Here is a 17,244-nt window from a genome sequence, read left to right as displayed (position 1 = left end):
TAAAGTGAGATTTTATATGGCTGATGTGCTCTGTGTATTTTGAAGTTGAATGCCTTTATAAATGGCTTTTATGGCTGAGGCAGAAGACAAACTTTTTAATACCTTCACTCTGACTGCTAGGCTAAAGCATTTAACTGTAAAATAAAACGATTTGAATAACCCTTGCTCTCCAACAGCTTTGCATACTGGGATACGAAGTAAACCACAAAGAAGGAATACAGGATGTGTTAATATGACATTATCTTACTGTAACACAGCAAGGTTGTGTAAATATGCAAACTCTGATTTCCATTTAAATTGGTCAGTGTACACGAAATCTTCACTTATCCCTGTGATGTAAAGCCATGCAGATCCTGTAATTGTTAAAAAGAATAGTTCTCAGGAGACTCAGAATTTGTTGAATATCAAATTGTGTCGCATTCCACTAAATACCTGTAGTGTCGTGGACAGTGAGTGTAAATATGAAGACCTGTCCAAACATGAAGCAGGACAGGATAGATTACTCATCGGACCATCTGACCCTCTTTGGCGCCTGTCACAAATTTGAAACATGAATAGCACTTGAATCTTGAGTGAGTCACAATGTGACAAAATTCATGGCCCAAGGTCTACTTATTGAAGGCCACAATGTGCAGCTAAAAGTCAGATCATTTACAGTAAGTGCACCTTGTGCTTTCTCGTCAAACTGTTTTTTCCAAGGTCGCTAAAGAATCCTTAAGCTCACAATCAACAATGTATCAACTATTTATAATGGCAAATGAAAAGCCCCAGCTGACTCAAGTTTAGACCGCAGCCTCCTTAAACACATTCACAGCTGTTTAAACATGCAACATTATTGGTTATGTTTAGCCATACTAGCAGCACAGCTCCAGGGATGGCAATGTCAGCCGGTCAGTTATTGGTCCACCGATTTGGTCCGGACTAAAATATCTCAACACCTGCTGAACGAATTGAGATTACATTTTGTACAGACATTCATGGTCCCCAGAGGATGAATCCTAGTGAATACCTGCAGGATCACAACAATCAGCAAATACCTGCAAGACTAATGCCATTCCAATAAGCCTCAGCTGTACTTTGTGTTTAATACTAATTAGCAAGTGTTCACATGCTAACACTCTTAACAAAGATGTGTTAGCATTTAGCTCAGATCACCTCTAGAGCTGCAAGCATGGCTCTCAGTCTTATTTTATTATGGTTGGTGTGTGGGTGAAAAGTTCATATTGGTTATGGATTTGGCTTTGAATGGGATTAGTAAATTGAAAAAATACACTTCAAACAACTAGTGGAAATGTAATCTTTATTGTGTTACAGTAAAGATGTTAACATGAAGTGTGCCTATAATCGACATGTATGTATCAACCTATCACGTTCTCACATCACTGGAGAAATAAATCACTTACACTGTCGATACAGTACTGCAGTTGGAGTTATTTATTTGTAGATATCCCATTTCTAACATACTGTAAACGCAGCCTGACTCATGCATTCCATCCCTGCAGAGTGTCTAGTTGCAGCTTTTAGGTGGAAAGATCATTCCTCCTGGACAGATAACTTCTCTCTGGCATCCTGTTTTTGTTTCATTGTCTTCTCAGCTTTCTTGCAGACAGTCCATTTCATTCCAGGGTTGTGTGTGTGTGTGTGTGTGTGTGTGTGTGTGTGTGTGTGTGTGTGTGTGTGTGTGTGTGTGTGTGTGTGTGTGTGTGCGAGAATGTGAGGAGGAAACACACACAGACAGAAAGAGACAGGAAAAAAAAGAGAGAGAAACACAGTGATAGAGAGCACAGAGGGTCTGTAAACAGCCCACTCTCTTCCTGCCATTGTTTCATCTCAGGGACCCACATGAGGCACGACTAGGCTACGCCTCCTGGACATCAGCTTGCTCCCCCTCCTCATTGGCCCACTCCTGCGGCTGCTCTGCGTTTCCATGGAGACAGATAATATGCCTGCAGATGATTGCATTCCCTGCTGAAAGGCATTCATGGAGGCAATAATACAGAACAACCTGGAATTCTGACTGTTAAAAGAGCACCATAGATATAAAAACAATTCATGTGTGTCATCACTTAAGAAACATTTGGTAAACTTTTCCATGAAATAAGAAATTGAAACTTTTATCCTCTGACATTTCGTTTAGCGCCATCATCAGATCAAAATTTCAGTTTGTCAGCTTAATACTTGGTATGGTTTATGACTAAATATCTAAAAATAAGATAACATTCCCATCAGCCACAGCTGCACTTTGTGTTTAGTGCTAATTTCTAAATATTAGCATGCTAACATTGAACCTGCTAAACATCAGTATGTTAGCAGGCAGATGTTTAGCTCAAATCACCTCACAGAGCTGCTAGCACGGCTGTAGACTCTTAGGCTGCGTCTCATTTCTCTGTCTTAACCCTCTTAGTCTTTTTAAAGGGTATTTTAGGCTGAGACATCAGATAATTGTCTGAAACCACCATTGAGCATTTCATCCTTCAGTTTATCTGAAAACCTTAAAATGACCAATTATGGAGATACATGACACAAAACCTGTTTGGTGTGTGAGCTCCTTTTATGTGAATGGGTGTTTGAATGTCTATGGCACTTGCATGCATATTTCCACAAGGGAGTATCTGTGTGCATTTTTGCATGACCTCATAACAAGCTTGACAAATGATTGATTGAAACCCTATCTGCAGTGTGGAGCCTTATCTGTGCTAATGATCAAAGCCTCCTTTAACACTGAGTCACTGAGCTCCACTGAGCCATTTCACACACATGAACTCTTCCTGTCGATACCTGCTGTATATAGTTTAGGCTAGAGAGAAACTTATTTGCACTGATCAGAAAAAAACATTGATGCCCCATGTTTTTTTAATTTTTTTATTTATTTATTTATTTTTAACAGCATTTATTTAAAATAGTGAAGACTCCCTGGCCTTGTGCTATCTAGTGTTGTGTGTGTTTTTAAGGTCTGTTGCTGTTCTGTATGTATTATTGTTTGTTTCTTTTTACTTTTATGTTCTCATGTATTTTTTTTAAATAATTTTTACTCTCGTGAAGCACTTTGTGGTCTTGCTTTTCGAAATGGTATACTAAATAAACTTTACTTACTTACTAACTTACTTACCACTTACTTACACTGACATGCATTCAGTTGGATTGCTAAATTCTTCCCCTCAGCTGCTTTACTGTAGTAGACCTTGGAAAAGGGCCAGCCATCTGCTGTTTTGTGAAACCTGCCCTGCTTATGTGGTCCAGTGGATTATGTCGTGAATAAAAGCTTGTGTTTGGTTCTGTGAAAAGACTGAGTCAACAGTTTGCTGCATTTCATCACAAGTTTATCATTATATGAGCTTGCAGTGTTTCATGCATTTATATTGCACATAATTAGGTAGGAAGAAGGCAAATTGTGTCTTTTCTGAATAACATTTTTGGTTGCAAAAACAGGACAAGAAAATGTCACAAAGCAGCAAAAATGACTCTAGTTTAAAACACAAAGAAATCTCACGCAGTAAAAAAGAAAATAACTTGTTAAATATTTTCATCACTGCCTCTTTGTATTGACAGCACAGGTTAATGTTGATGTTGATGAAAGTTTGTCATTTAATTCATTCAGATGTATTCTGTCCTCAGCCTACCACAGCTACTCTACTATACTTACAATTATGGATTATTTTTCTGCTGTTGGTTTACAAAGAAGGGTTTTAACATGAGTGGAGCGATTACATACATTCACAGACAATGGACGTTATTCAAGCAGGGCTAAAACCGCTTGCTATTTTTAACCACTTTTATTCATACTAATATCCTGCTTTGGGATTAAGCCTGATTTAAACTAGGCAACAAAGTATTTGTGGTGGGATGTGAGCTCAGCAGCACGAGTTGTGATGACGTTTGATTAGGGAATTAGATGGCGAAAAAGGGGGAAAGAAAGAGAAAGAAAAAGACAATGAGCTAATGTAATGATGTAAATGAAAATGACACTAATTTTAAGACTGGGATCAGAATGATAACTCATTTCTCATGACTCAGAATGAACTCTCTGGACACAGGAGCAACTCACTTCTTGCCAAATATTCTGCTGTCATATCAAAATGATACAACTTTAATGAAACCTGTACAGTTTTGTTGTAGAATATATAAAATGTGATAGTCCACCAGTGGTCATTCTTTTTTTAATTAACTTTGTCATCTTCTCTCTTACATGTTCTTCTTTGTGATTCCTATGCAGTAGATTTATTTAAGGGGCATTAGTGTACTGAGTGATCAGAGAAAGTGCACCTGACGTTTTGCATGTTCAGTTTATCTTGCGCATTAATACGAATAAGTCAGCATGGTGCACTGGAAGGCAGTGCTTATTCAGCAGTCTATAATAGCTGTTGCTCAGTTGCTTAGGTAAGTAGAAACTGAGAGAGCATTACTAACCTCACTGTCACTTTGTTGTTCATGTGTTGAGGGACTGTAGTATAACACCACACCAGCGACCCTCTGTGTCATAATGTGGGTACTACAGAAGAGTCATCACGTAAACACTTTGTAGTCCTTACAACAAAATAATTTAAAAAAAAAATCCAGCAGGACATGAAGGCACAAAGACAGTGATGGTAAGTGCAAGCCGTGCCACGCTGCATGATATTGGCAACATAAATAGTGTTACTGTCTGCATCAATATTTTTTGTCATTGTTTCAAATATTTTACATGTAATTTACTAATGAGGCCACTAGAGAGAGCTCTTATCTTTCTGTATGCAAAGCTAAGCGGGAGAATGAGGGTGAATGGCATCATTTTGTTATTGCAATTTACTAACAGGGGGGACTATTTCTTGCAAAAACGTGTTTCTGCACGATCTATCACCATCCAATCTAAATAGATGTAGGGATGATTTTCAGTGCATTTATTTCAAACCAGGTGGTTTCTCTTGATCTATTCTGGAGAGAGTTATGTGTTCAAACTGCCTTTGATCAATTGTTTGCTCATTACTTGTTCCAAGTGCAGCTGTTAACACTCTAGAGGCAGTGATTCAAAGAAGACCACACATCTCATTTGTATACTGGTTGATTTTTATCTTGAAGACACTTGGCTGCAAACACATGTTTAAGGTGCAGCTGACTGGCAGGAATAGCTGTGCAGGGAATGATGAGTGTTGCACCAGATGGAGTTTTTTGCCTTGCATGGGGGAACATAAAGAGTTGGTTGGTATAGGTGGGGATTACACAGGGCTTTTTTTGTTCTTCTCACTTATCCTTACTTAGCAATTGTATATGGTCTAGAATGCTTCATTCACCTTTCAGTGGTCTATCAGATTTAAAAGAAAGTTTTCAAAGCTTCACTAAAACTGCACTGTCAATGTCTGCAGTCCATCTTAAACCTCGGTGGAGCTCCCACAGAAGCTTTGCTGCAGAGTCAGACCGCAGCATGCCTCCAGCAGAGAGCGAATTACCCCTTTGCTGTTATTGTTGGTGGATGTTTTAAGATTTGGAAACCTGCTGTGTCATTTTTGCACACACTGAAATAGAAACAGCAACTTCCGTACAGTAACTGACAGAACAGCTTAGACTTCTTGGTCATGATCTATACATAGATTTACATTTTAGGCATTCACACTCACTGGCACAATATGCAATATGACAGAGATACAATGCCTAGAAGAGAAAGAAGCAAGATGAGAAATCATTTCTATATTGTTGCCAGTTCAGATGAAAGAGAACAGTATGTTGCCAAAGACGAGTCACAGTATAATCTGGTTTACTGTCAAATCCTCCAAAAGAACACACAGACCTGCAGGTCTTACATCAAAGCTGCATTATTGTTCCTCTCACCGTGACGTGTGAGTGGTAATCATTGGCTGCTATGACAGGATGCATACAAGCTCGATACTCTGTTTGAGTGGCAGAATCTTATTGACGCAGATTGAATATCCTGTCTGCAGTGATGGAAAGTTCTGTACTTACAATTTGTATGCTACTTTATACTTCTATTCCACTACAATTGAGAGGGAAATACCAACATTTTTTAGGTCACTATTTGTATGACAACTGTAGTTACTTTACAGATAAAGATTTAACATGAAAAGACATATGTGTGTGTGGTATAACTGTCAAAGCTAAGGGAAAAATGTGAATTTCCCCTTGCAGGATAAATAAAGGCATATCTTCTATATATGCTTATAAAATACAATGTATTGCTAATGATTAATCCAGTGGTTTTTGGCTTGTGACCTCTTACAAAAAAGCAACGTCACGTCATTCTTGTCACGTTTGAGATGTCTATTGGTTGTTATCAGTTCCACCAAAGAGATGTTTCCCCTCTAAACTTCACACATAGTTTCATTCAAATATATGTTTGAGCTCCAAAGAGGTAAAACTGTCCAAGACTAGAATAAAATAAAATAAATATATATATGTGTGACGCACATTTGTTTTTTGTTTTTTTTTCATACATCATTAATCAACTTACGACCCCCCAGATTTATTTTGTGACCCGTTAGAGGGGCCCAGCCCCTATTGTGAGTTTGGAACCACTTGAATACAGAACTGTATAGTTAAAACTAGCTCAAACTCGATTACCTACAACATTAAAATGCTACTTAAAGTATGAAAAAGCAAAAGTTCTGCAGAAAAAAGGCTACATTGATGAATATGTTAGTATGACATTATTAGATTGTTTATATTGTGTTGTAATAAGGTACATTTTGCTGATAATACTTCTGAACTTACTACTGCATTTCTACATGGTAGCATTGTTTAAGTAAAGAATCAGAGTACTTCTTACACCACTACTGCAGTTCAGACATTTCACTATCAAACAAAACTACAAACTTATCAAAACATTATAGTGACACTGTGGATTCACAGAAAACTATATTGATACATTTGTGGATGACAACAAATTAATTGCTTAAAGTGTTTAACATTTCTGTTTTTATGGCTTTGTTCCAGTTGCTAAATTCATTAGTCCTCTCTTCAGCTGAGACATCAGCAATATGCAAATAACTTACAGTTATTTGCTCCCAGGAAACACAATTATTTGTGGATTATCTTTCCTTGGGCCATAATGATGACACCATCCTTTCAGTTCTCAGAAGAATTGCTTGCACAGCAGAAGTTTTTGCAAAAAAAATAAATAAATCTTCCACATTTGGATTTTTTGAGACTGCAAAAAAATGTAATTCGTGGGTGTTCAGGTTTGTAGGTCAATGGCTGATGTCATTTTTTCTTTGGGAGTGTTAGTAGAAAAAATGTGTAAAATGAAATGTCTTTCCACTTTACTGCACTTTACAGAAGAGTTAGAGCAGTCTGGATGAAGTGAATGTGGTGATTTATTTTCATACATATATAAATTTTCTGCATTCTGCAACGCCATTTTAACCATAAATAAAAACATATTTTCTATTACTGGGCATTGCAGATAGTATGTGAGAGTAACCAGAAACGAGAGATCAGTTGCAAACAATTATCTTCTCTTTCAATCATCTCCCTCCACCCTCCATACTGTTGCTGTCACAGTTCATTCAAATCTCTTGAGTCTGCTTGCTATTGAAAAATGCTTCTGTCCCCAGGAGATACACCCCCCCCCCCTCAGGAGCCCTTACAGGCAATTCAGCAGCAGACACTATTTCAATTTTCCATACCTGCAAAGTGTTCTTATTTTCTAGTTGAATAAACAACAAGAAAATAATTTGCAGTGGCTACATTTGCATCTCTATGACGCATACATGCTCATGTACTCTCCGAGTGCATTGCTCTGAGGGTCAATGCACACATTAAAGTCCCTCTTTACTCAAAAATGTATTTTGCTTGTTGTTCACTTGGATGTTCAATTGGACCTTCACTGTGAGGAATGATGTATGTGCAAAGTTTAACACAGGATATTTTCAGACAGACAGAAAGAGAGTCATGACAACTGTGATGACTGTCTGTAAGGATACAAAAGCCCAGAAGATTTCATTATTCTAAAGGACAATCAGCCCAAAGGACCTTGATCTGTTTTCGGTAGCTTACTTTCTAACAGTTTTGGAATCAGATCATTTTCTTAAAGTGACTATATGTAACTTTTAAATGTTTCTGAAACTGTGTAATGTTCCATTTGATGATCATAAATGACCTGTAACAGCAAACAAGACTAACAGTGAAAGCAATGCTATTTTTATATAGATTTTATTAATGCCTTTGCTCGAGTCCGACGGCAGGTAGATGGCGCTACAGAGCACACATTCTGATGGGTCACAGATTTCAGTGTATCACTATTGTATCCAGCCAGGTGTGGCAGGAGATTTCTTTATATTGGCCTAATTGTATTTTAATGTTATTTTAGAAGTTATCTGATGTAGTTATGGCTGATACTGGGGCAGGGCCATCACAGGAAAAGGAAATGAAACGAAGAACAACTAAAAGCTAAAAGGGAAAGTGAAAGACGACGTGTGAAAACCCGAATCACAGCTCGGTTGGGCTTTCAACAGATGGAGACAATTACGGGATTGTAAATGCAAAAATTGCAAAACCGACCCTAAATTGGCCTTCAGGTATGTAATATGTCTATTTCATCCATAAAATAACATTAGATTGCGCAATATGGTTGTGCGTCAGTAGTCTACATTAAATCACGTCCCCCTTCCATTTAGCGCCTGTTTTTTATTCCTTTTAGTCCGTGTTTGTGTTTGCCTACTATCTTCTTTTCTCTTGTCCTCCTGTCCTTGGGTTTCATGAAATGTGCTATATTAATTTAAGTTATTATTGTGTTCGTTGCTACAACAAACTCTTAATGCTTTGGCTCGTGACACAGTGACATTGATACCCAGTTTAGTTCACAATATAGCCAGGCTAAGTTACCGTATGCAACACTTGAAATGTAACGATGCATCTGTTACTTATTCTCTTAGTGTAAATGAATGATTTTGAAAACATTCATCGCAACTATGTGACCTCCCGGTAACGCTAACTCAGTAATCTAATGGGGGTAATACAGCACCGTAAAGAAAACACCTTTACGACAGCATGTGGTAAAAACACTACCGCTTTTGTCCAAAGTGGCCGCTAGAATCAACACAAACTGAAAGTTACAAATAGTCACTTTAAGCAGTAACACTAATGTAAAAATACAATAAAGTTTTACTGTTACAATAAAGTTTTACTGTTACTACAATTAAAGCTACAAGTAAAAGTCATGCATTCAAAATCTTACTTACAGTAAAGGGACAGTTCACCCCAAAATATACTCCATGAGTACGCTACATTCTGTGCGTTGCTACGGTTGGCGGGTGTAGTTTGGTAGAAATTGTTCCTTCATGAAACTGCTCACAAACGGGTCTGTGGATTATCTTGAGTAACCGGGTCATGATTTCCAGAAAGAGACATTAATGTTCAATTTTTCAAATGCACTTTTTTGTGGCGCTATGAGAATCACAAGCCAAGGCCTTCTAGTTCCATTATATTTTTTAAATTCACTTCTGAGACTTTTTTAAGCGAGAAATCCACTATATAAAGCTCAAATATGGGCCGTTTCACGAAAATTGATGGCTAATTGCAAATTTGGTAAGACGTGTCAGACTTTAGCTAGGAGCTCCACACCGTCTGACGAGAAAGTGGCAACCTCCATACCCAGTACGTGTTTCCCTGGGTACTGGACTACTGGAATACTCAGGGCTCAGCTGGCTGGCTGCCAGCTGCTGGCATAACTAGAGTAGCTATATTTACAGTTTGAATTTCGTCACGCCACTTATATAACATCTACCCCAAGGTCTTATAAAGCTAACAATGGTGTCCAATTTCAATTTAATGCATTTTTGTGAACATTATGGGTTTCGTTAGCTGCGACTGTCCCTTCAATCCTATGTGTACAGATCACGGCTAGTTAGCTTCATTTTCGGCGTAAAGTATATTTACGGTTTGAATTTCGTCACGCCACTTATATAACATCTACCCCAAGGTCTTATAAAGCTAACAATGGTGTCCGATTTCAATTTAATGAATTTTTGTGAACATTAGGAGTTTCGTTAGCTGCGACTGTCCCTTCAATCCTATGTGTACAGATCGCGGCTAGTTAGCTTCATTTTCAGCATAATTAGAGTCTATTTACAGTTTGAATTTCGTCACGCCATTTATATAACATCTACCTCAAGATCTTATAAAGCTAACAATGGTGTCCGATTTCAATTTAATGCATTTTTGTGAATTTTAGAGGAATTCTAAGAGGAGGCTAGCTAGCTCTCATTGATAGAGCTCCATCCAGCCACAGGCTCTATCAATGAGACTCGCGGACAAGAGGCGTTTATTTCCCCGATCGTTTGTTTAAATAACTCAACACATTATAATTACACACATTATAAGATTAACTGGAACCTACGGTAAGAGATTGCTGGCGTAACAAGCTCGCTGACCGCGCTCTCACTCACACACACCGGCCATTTAGCAGGAAGAGGCGAGCTGCAGGCCCTGGAGCGCTGTCAGGGCAGCGGCGTTTGGTAGTCCATTAACCCAAAAAATGGTAAGGCCGGGGCCGGGGTCTGTGAAGGAAGGCAGGCCGGGCAGCGAGGCAGCAACGCAGGCAGCACCGGCTGCTGAACTCCGACACACAGTCGGACAAAATTTGCAATTAGCCATCAATTTTCGTAAAACGGCCCATATTTGACCTCTACATAGTTGATTTCTCACATAAAAAAAGTCTCAGAAGTGAATTTAGTGGTAAAATAGCAGATGAACAATGTATACAATTTCTTGTTGACGTCAACTCGGCGGCTCGTTGAGATTTGCCCGTTCTCAGAGGCAGTTTCAAATTGTGAGATTTGCAGAGGAAAGAGGTGTCAATGGGATTTTGAGGTTCTATGTATGTCCTAGTTACCCACTAAACTGTCATTATTCAACTATGATAAGGTAAAATTGGTTTTGCATTCTATCACCCCTTTAATAAATAGCACTACAGGTAAGAACTGACCTTTTAAGTAAAAAAAGAAAAGAAAGAATCAACAGCAAAATGTAATCAAGGTATCAAAAGTGAATTCATTATGCAGCAGAAGGGTGTTATAGCCTATTATTGCTACTGATGGATTACTGGGTAAGGATTTTCATAGTGTAGCTGATGGAGGTGAAGCCACTATTAACTACTTTATATTCTATAAGATATTTTTACGTAATCTGAATCTACAGCTGTCAAATGAATGTAGTAAAAAGTACAATATTTCCCTTTGAAATATAATGGAGAATAGAGTAGCATCTATTCATGTGTTTCTGAGGTTATATCCACTTTAAACAGAATAAAATATAGTTTTAACACCATTGTGGTGTAAACAGCTCTGTCTGTTCACTCAGTGCTGTTAACCACAGGACGCATGTCAATAATATAGGCTGCAGTGCACTTTATAAAAGGACAATGCATTAATACTTAAATTACATTGTGTTAAACGACAAAAGAGCAGTTGATAATAAGAGCATACTCTATCTGCATTGATGTGCAAATATCTTAATGGGGGGACTTGACAACTTGGACTCATTGCTTGCAGGGCACTGATCCAGTCTTCACCACAGAGAGAAGAGAAAGATAAAGGAGAGGGGTGGATCAATGCAGGGCAGAAAGACATGCTGTGTATTGTTGGAGCAGATTTATAATCCAGTTTTTAATAGCATCACACAAAGAAAGATTGTCTTTCCTGCAATGCTTCTTCACAAAGAGTGGAGAGCTGCAACAGAATTGGATATTTTCTGTGTTCTTGTTCTCATTAGTCACCAACAGTGTGTCTTTTTGTCTGCCTGCTAACCATAAAAACTGATGATGGAAAGCGTCTGACTTGAAAACTCACTTTCAAATTTAGCACTTAGTGATCAGATTAATCAGAAGATTTATACTCTCATATCTGTCCATGGGATAGAAAACTGAAGCCAGAAGATGGTTAGCTTACTAATTAACATGCTAAATCTTTACATGCAGGACTATTTCCTGGCAGTGACTTCCTGGGCTTCCAAGCAAGTTTCCCCTTGTTTTCCTATAGTCTTTATGCTAAGCTAACTAACCACCTGCAGGCTGTATAGCTTCATATCCAGCATGCAAACATGAGTGTTATCAATCTTCTCATCTAATTCTTGGCAAGAATGTTTCCAAAAATGTTGGACTATTCTTTTTAATGGCTCCATAATAAACTTGAGGGACTTTAGGGACACTGCAAAGACCTAATCCTCATTACTGTTACTTTATGGTCTTTGTTTAGTTGTGCCACTCCCAACAAAAACAACCAGCCCTTTCTGCTCCTTGGGAGAAGTGGGGCAAGTGCAAATCCATAAAATATGTAAAGGGTAAAGTCTTAAGCCTGCCCACCATTTCCAGCTGCCATGGGACCAGGAAGATTAGGGTTAAGAGGAGAAAGGGGAGTGTATGAACAAATAGCCTACTTTACTCCCTCAACCATTCCTGCTGACCCAGATTCTCAGATCACAGTGTTTCCATGCTAAAACTTTTATATCCCCATTTTATCTGTGTGTCTTTGTCGACATGTGCATACATGTTTGGATATCATATTTCAGTGCATACTGTAGGCTACATCTTAAGGCACGCATGCAGTGATACAATGTTATGATCATTATCTTTACCATAAGTGTTGCAGATTGACTTCCTTACCTGTCATATTTCAAAAGCTTGGTGACATCTTCATATTGAGATTGTTGGTGTATGGTGCATTGAAGTGAACACTGTGATGATCAACGTGGTGGGAAAATAAAATTCTTCCATCCCTGAGCCTACAGGGCAGACAGTGTTTTTCTTTACTGGACAATAATAGTAATTAAATCATTGAATGATTAATAATTGAAAAGAGAAAACTATACCACCTCAGACATCTTAAGATATTCATAGTCTCTCTGGGGCTCCTAAGCACCTTCTACTGGAAAGCACCCTCGGGGGGCATCATGAACTGGTCTGGGAACTGCTCCTGTGACATTATACTTCTTTCAAAACATATTTGCTCTTACTAATTAGTAGTATATGTCATTTTTAGGAGACAGGGTTAAGCACAGTGTCCTCTGAATCCTTTGCATTTGCAGAATGTACCAAGTTTTATTGTGTAGTTTGTCTTACTTCTGTGACCCATCTATATATCGCTTTAAATTCCTATTTTATGTATTATTCTTTATTGCACACTAGCGTTTTTAGCACAGCCTGAAAAGTATGCCATCATGCATTGCACTTTGCATATTGTATGAACATGAGACAAATAAAACATTTAAATCTGAACTGTCAATATTCTTTCTTTGAAAACATAAAATAACAAAGAGTCATCTCAATGTTTCATTTGCAGCATGCATTTATATTTTTCAATAAAAATAAAAATGGACAGGCAAAGTTAAATGATCTCACTTTGTGCATGTGCGTTTCCATGCGATTGTCTAGAAAAGAGCACCACTCTCTTGTGCAAAGAGGAAGATCTCTACACTAGAATCAAGATAATGACACTTCATGTGGTGGGTGGGTGTTTGCTCAAGGTATGACCACAGAAAGACAGGAGACCTGGGATTAAAAGCAAAAAGAAGAAGAGAACACTAGAAAGGAAAGGAGACACAAGTAAGCAAGGGAGAGAAATCCCAAAGAGTGGGAGAGATATCTGAGAGACTCAGAGAGCTGCTCTCTTTCAAGCTCTACTGTCTCACCAGAGAGGCTGTGCAGACATAGCACTGATTTTAGTTTCAGCTTTAGTGTATTTGACACCTCATGAGCATTAAGACAAGTAAAAATACTGCTAAATAATACATTAAATACAAAGTCTTTGGGACAATATTGTTTTATCAGGATGAGTGTTCTGAATATTCAGTTAGCTGTTGAGAACTGCAAAACAAGAGTTAGAGTTACTGAATGATTCACCACTGACTTCAGATATATGCATCATTCTTTTAGTGTCCTAAAACCTAAACGTTTGGAGGTAAATGATAAAAATTAGGGCTGTCAGCGTTAATGCGTTAATCGTGATGCGATTAAGGGCCGACGCGATGCGATTAATTTTTTTTAATCGCATGCCGGCATTTATTAATTTATTTTACACTTCACTCGGCTTTGCGTCGTGCCTAACAGGCTACTATTTTGACCCTTTGCAGGACCGTTACTTATCATCAAGCTTCCACTTCCTCTTAACACATCCTGCTGCTGCAGGCTGCAGGCATGATGGAGAAAGACAGCAGCAATGAAATCCTGAATGGTGCTTTTTATTTTCCAAAACTCCCGGACGGCTCGTAGACAAGTCGAAAGCCATATGCACATTGTGTAAAGCTGAATTAAAATATCACCGAAGCACGTCAAGCTTGAGCTACCACCTACGGAGCTAAGCATAGTAGTACAGTTCACACCGCGAGCGGGTATGCGCAACACACGGCGGAAAAGTTGAGAGAAAGGAAAAAGAGACTGTGCGTGCGTCCTTGAGAACTGTAACTCGTATAACTTATGTTGTCAGTTAATTGTAGCATTAACCGGCATGCTACTTGCCGACCTGTGGATGAAACCAAATCCCAAAAAATGACTACAGCTGTATTGCGAAACGGGTGGCAACTGCAGACCTGTCAGCATCGTAGAGGACTGGTCTTAAAGACGTACTACGGTTGGCATGTTCTGACCTGTCTCGTTGCCGTCAAGGGGGACAGTAGTTTTCACGGATACACAGCCTGTATGACACGGAGAAAGCAGCCCAACTGGAACAGCTGCAAAGTGCTGCAAACACTGTCTCATTAACCGGTGATCACTGGACGTCAGTGAGTAATCAACATGATTTAGGAGTTACTAAACACTATATTGACTCTAGTAAGGACAGGGATTTTTAGTTTTTTAGTTAGATACTTGGAGGAATTGTGCAATAATGACAGATTCACACATTTTTCTTTTGTTTACAGTAAATAAATAATTACAAATCTTAAAATCAAGTTCATAAAGTAACTTTCTTTGCATTCATTTGATTCCCAATCAAGATACACTGGTAAAAATTGCTTTCGATTGTTAATATGTACTTAAAAACTGTTCTGAAATGCAAAATAATAGAATTTTAATCATGTGATAAAATATGCGATTAATCGCGATTAACTATAGAAATTCAGCGATTAATCGCGATTAAAAAAATGAATCGTTTGACAGCCCTAATAAAAATAGATTCAACATTATTGGCCAAGTATGTTGACATATACAAGTTCTCAGTACAATAATTTAATAAACAATGCTTAAAAAATAATTTACAGGATGATACAAATATAGACAGGGAAAGAATTGATGACAATGCTGAACAAAGATAGGCAAACAAATAGGCGAGTTAATGTGCTATGAAAGTATTGCGCTATTTTCTCTTACCTAACCTGGTGCCTGAATCGGGCTGTTCAAAAGTATATATTCAGTTCTGTTGTCAGGTCTCGGGTAATCTCATGATGTGTCATAATCATTGCAAAGATAATCTTTTTTAAATCAAAGCAGAGAGTGGGAACTGTGAAGTGCAAGTTTTTCTATTTTGACAAAATTTGGACACGTGAAGACCTCTACTTTGAAGTGCAAATAATTTGGAATACATTTTATATGCATAATCAAATCCAGTAAAGATGTGATCATAATTAATAACAGCATTTTGGGAAACACATGTTTTTGACCTCTTGCAGAGAGTTAGATGAGAAGATAAAAAACTTACAATTTAGCCGGTACTCCAACACCACTGATGGATATCCAACTTCAATAACTTAATAAGTCAAAAAACCATTGCAACAACAAGCGTGTCCCAGCCATGTGCAACTGGGACGTTTCCGCTGTTATCTGTGCTACTTGCAGCATTTCTGTAGGCTATTTAGTTGTGTTTTCTCTATTTGCAGTGTTGTTTCCTTTATTTCCTTGTGTTTTGTCTATTTGCATGTTTTCTTAAGTTGCAGTGTGTTGAGCTCTCAGGGCCACCGTGTATGATTCTAACTTTCAGTCTTGCAGAGAAAGTGACTAAACTGAGCATATTTCCCATAGTCTTGAACTGTTCCTTTAAATAAATAAATAAATATCATAAGAATTTAACTCCATCCAATAAAAACAACACATAGGCCTATCTTTGCTGAGGTGGTCAGTGGTGGTGGGGGCCCCTGGCGGTCTCGGGGGCCCCACTGTGCACCCCTGCCGTACACAGTGCGCTTCAGTCTCCGCCTCCCTCTCAGCCCCGCCCTCCAGGAGTGACGGATAGAGAGGAGAGAGAGGGACTCTGCAGACACACACACACACGCACACACACATTTGCACAGAGTCACACACACTGAGCTTTTCTCCGCTGAGTCTTTACTAACGGGACAAGTTTAGACCTCCAGGATATTTCTGCCAGTTCTCCGATTTTCTCTCGCCTCCATGTGAACATCCCGACCCGGAGTGAGGTGAGTGCACACATTTAGTTGCCAGTTTTTTTGGGGTGAGCCGTTGACTGGTTGAAACTAAACCAGGGGGAAGAAGAAGGGGATTTTCTCAGTAGAGGAGGAAGCGGCTGGCAGGAGGAGAGGCATGTCCGACTCCTGCTCTTCTTGGAGCAGTTTTTGCTAGCTCACTTTACCGCCTTTCGGTTGTCACTAAACGCCTCAATAACGTGTAATTAACCCGGCGAAAACCGTCGTTTCCGCTGCTGTGAATTCAGCTACGCGGCTTGAGATTAGCAGAACGGCTTCAACATCCTCCCGGGGATGTTGCCATTACACCGCTGTAATGTAACGTTACACACATGGCTTTTCTTACTGCATTTCTGCAGCTGATACTTTGGCCACTTGGACATAGTTTGAAACCGTTGAAGGCTGCAGAGATTTACTTTGTTTGTTACTTATAAGTCACGCTACAGAAGTGAGGAGAGCTCACCAAGGCTGCAAATGTTAACGTAAACTAAGGTAACGGTGTCTAAACTTTTGAATGGAAAATATGTGCACACTTCATATAAATATGTGCACACTGCCTGACAAGTAAAACAAATAGATTTGTTAGGGGCTGCTTATTATTAATCTCGATGAATCTTGTTGATTATTTGATTAACCGCTTAATGATGTGGTCTATAAAATATATTATTGTATTATATTATTTTGTTCGACTAACTGTCCAAAACTCAAAAATATTGAATTTACAGTTATATAAAACAGATAGAAAAGCAGCAAATTTATTAAAACGGCATATGTTTGGCATTTGTGATTGATTATGACGATGATTTTGTAACTGTCTGTCAATCATTCATTTAATAATTATAAATTTAATAGTTTATAATGATATAAAACAGAAATCCTCATTTAAGAAACTGGAACCAGCAATTAGCT

At 38.5% G+C, this 17,244-nt stretch overlaps 1 protein-coding gene across 2 annotated transcripts in view; it reads left to right on the top strand.

Moving 5' to 3' along the window:
* Positions 1 to 16,161: 16,161 nt before the first annotated feature.
* Positions 16,162 to 17,244, top strand: part of ppp1r16b (protein phosphatase 1, regulatory subunit 16B) — an 83,762-nt gene continuing 82,679 nt past the window's right edge. Inside the window, exon 1 of one of the 2 annotated variants that reach the window (XM_031301760.2) lies at positions 16,162 to 16,329. The gene's annotated coding sequence lies outside the window, so the exon portion shown is untranslated. Of the gene's footprint in view, positions 16,330 to 16,455; positions 16,828 to 17,244 lie in introns of those variants that run through there. The other variant, XM_036002117.1, reaches the window with a different exon arrangement.

Source organism: Sander lucioperca, chromosome 6, assembly GCF_008315115.2.
Source record: "Sander lucioperca isolate FBNREF2018 chromosome 6, SLUC_FBN_1.2, whole genome shotgun sequence".
NCBI lineage: Eukaryota > Metazoa > Chordata > Actinopteri > Perciformes > Percidae > Sander > Sander lucioperca.
Note: the sequence above shows the minus strand (reverse complement) of the source record. Positions and strands in the feature narration are given on the sequence as shown.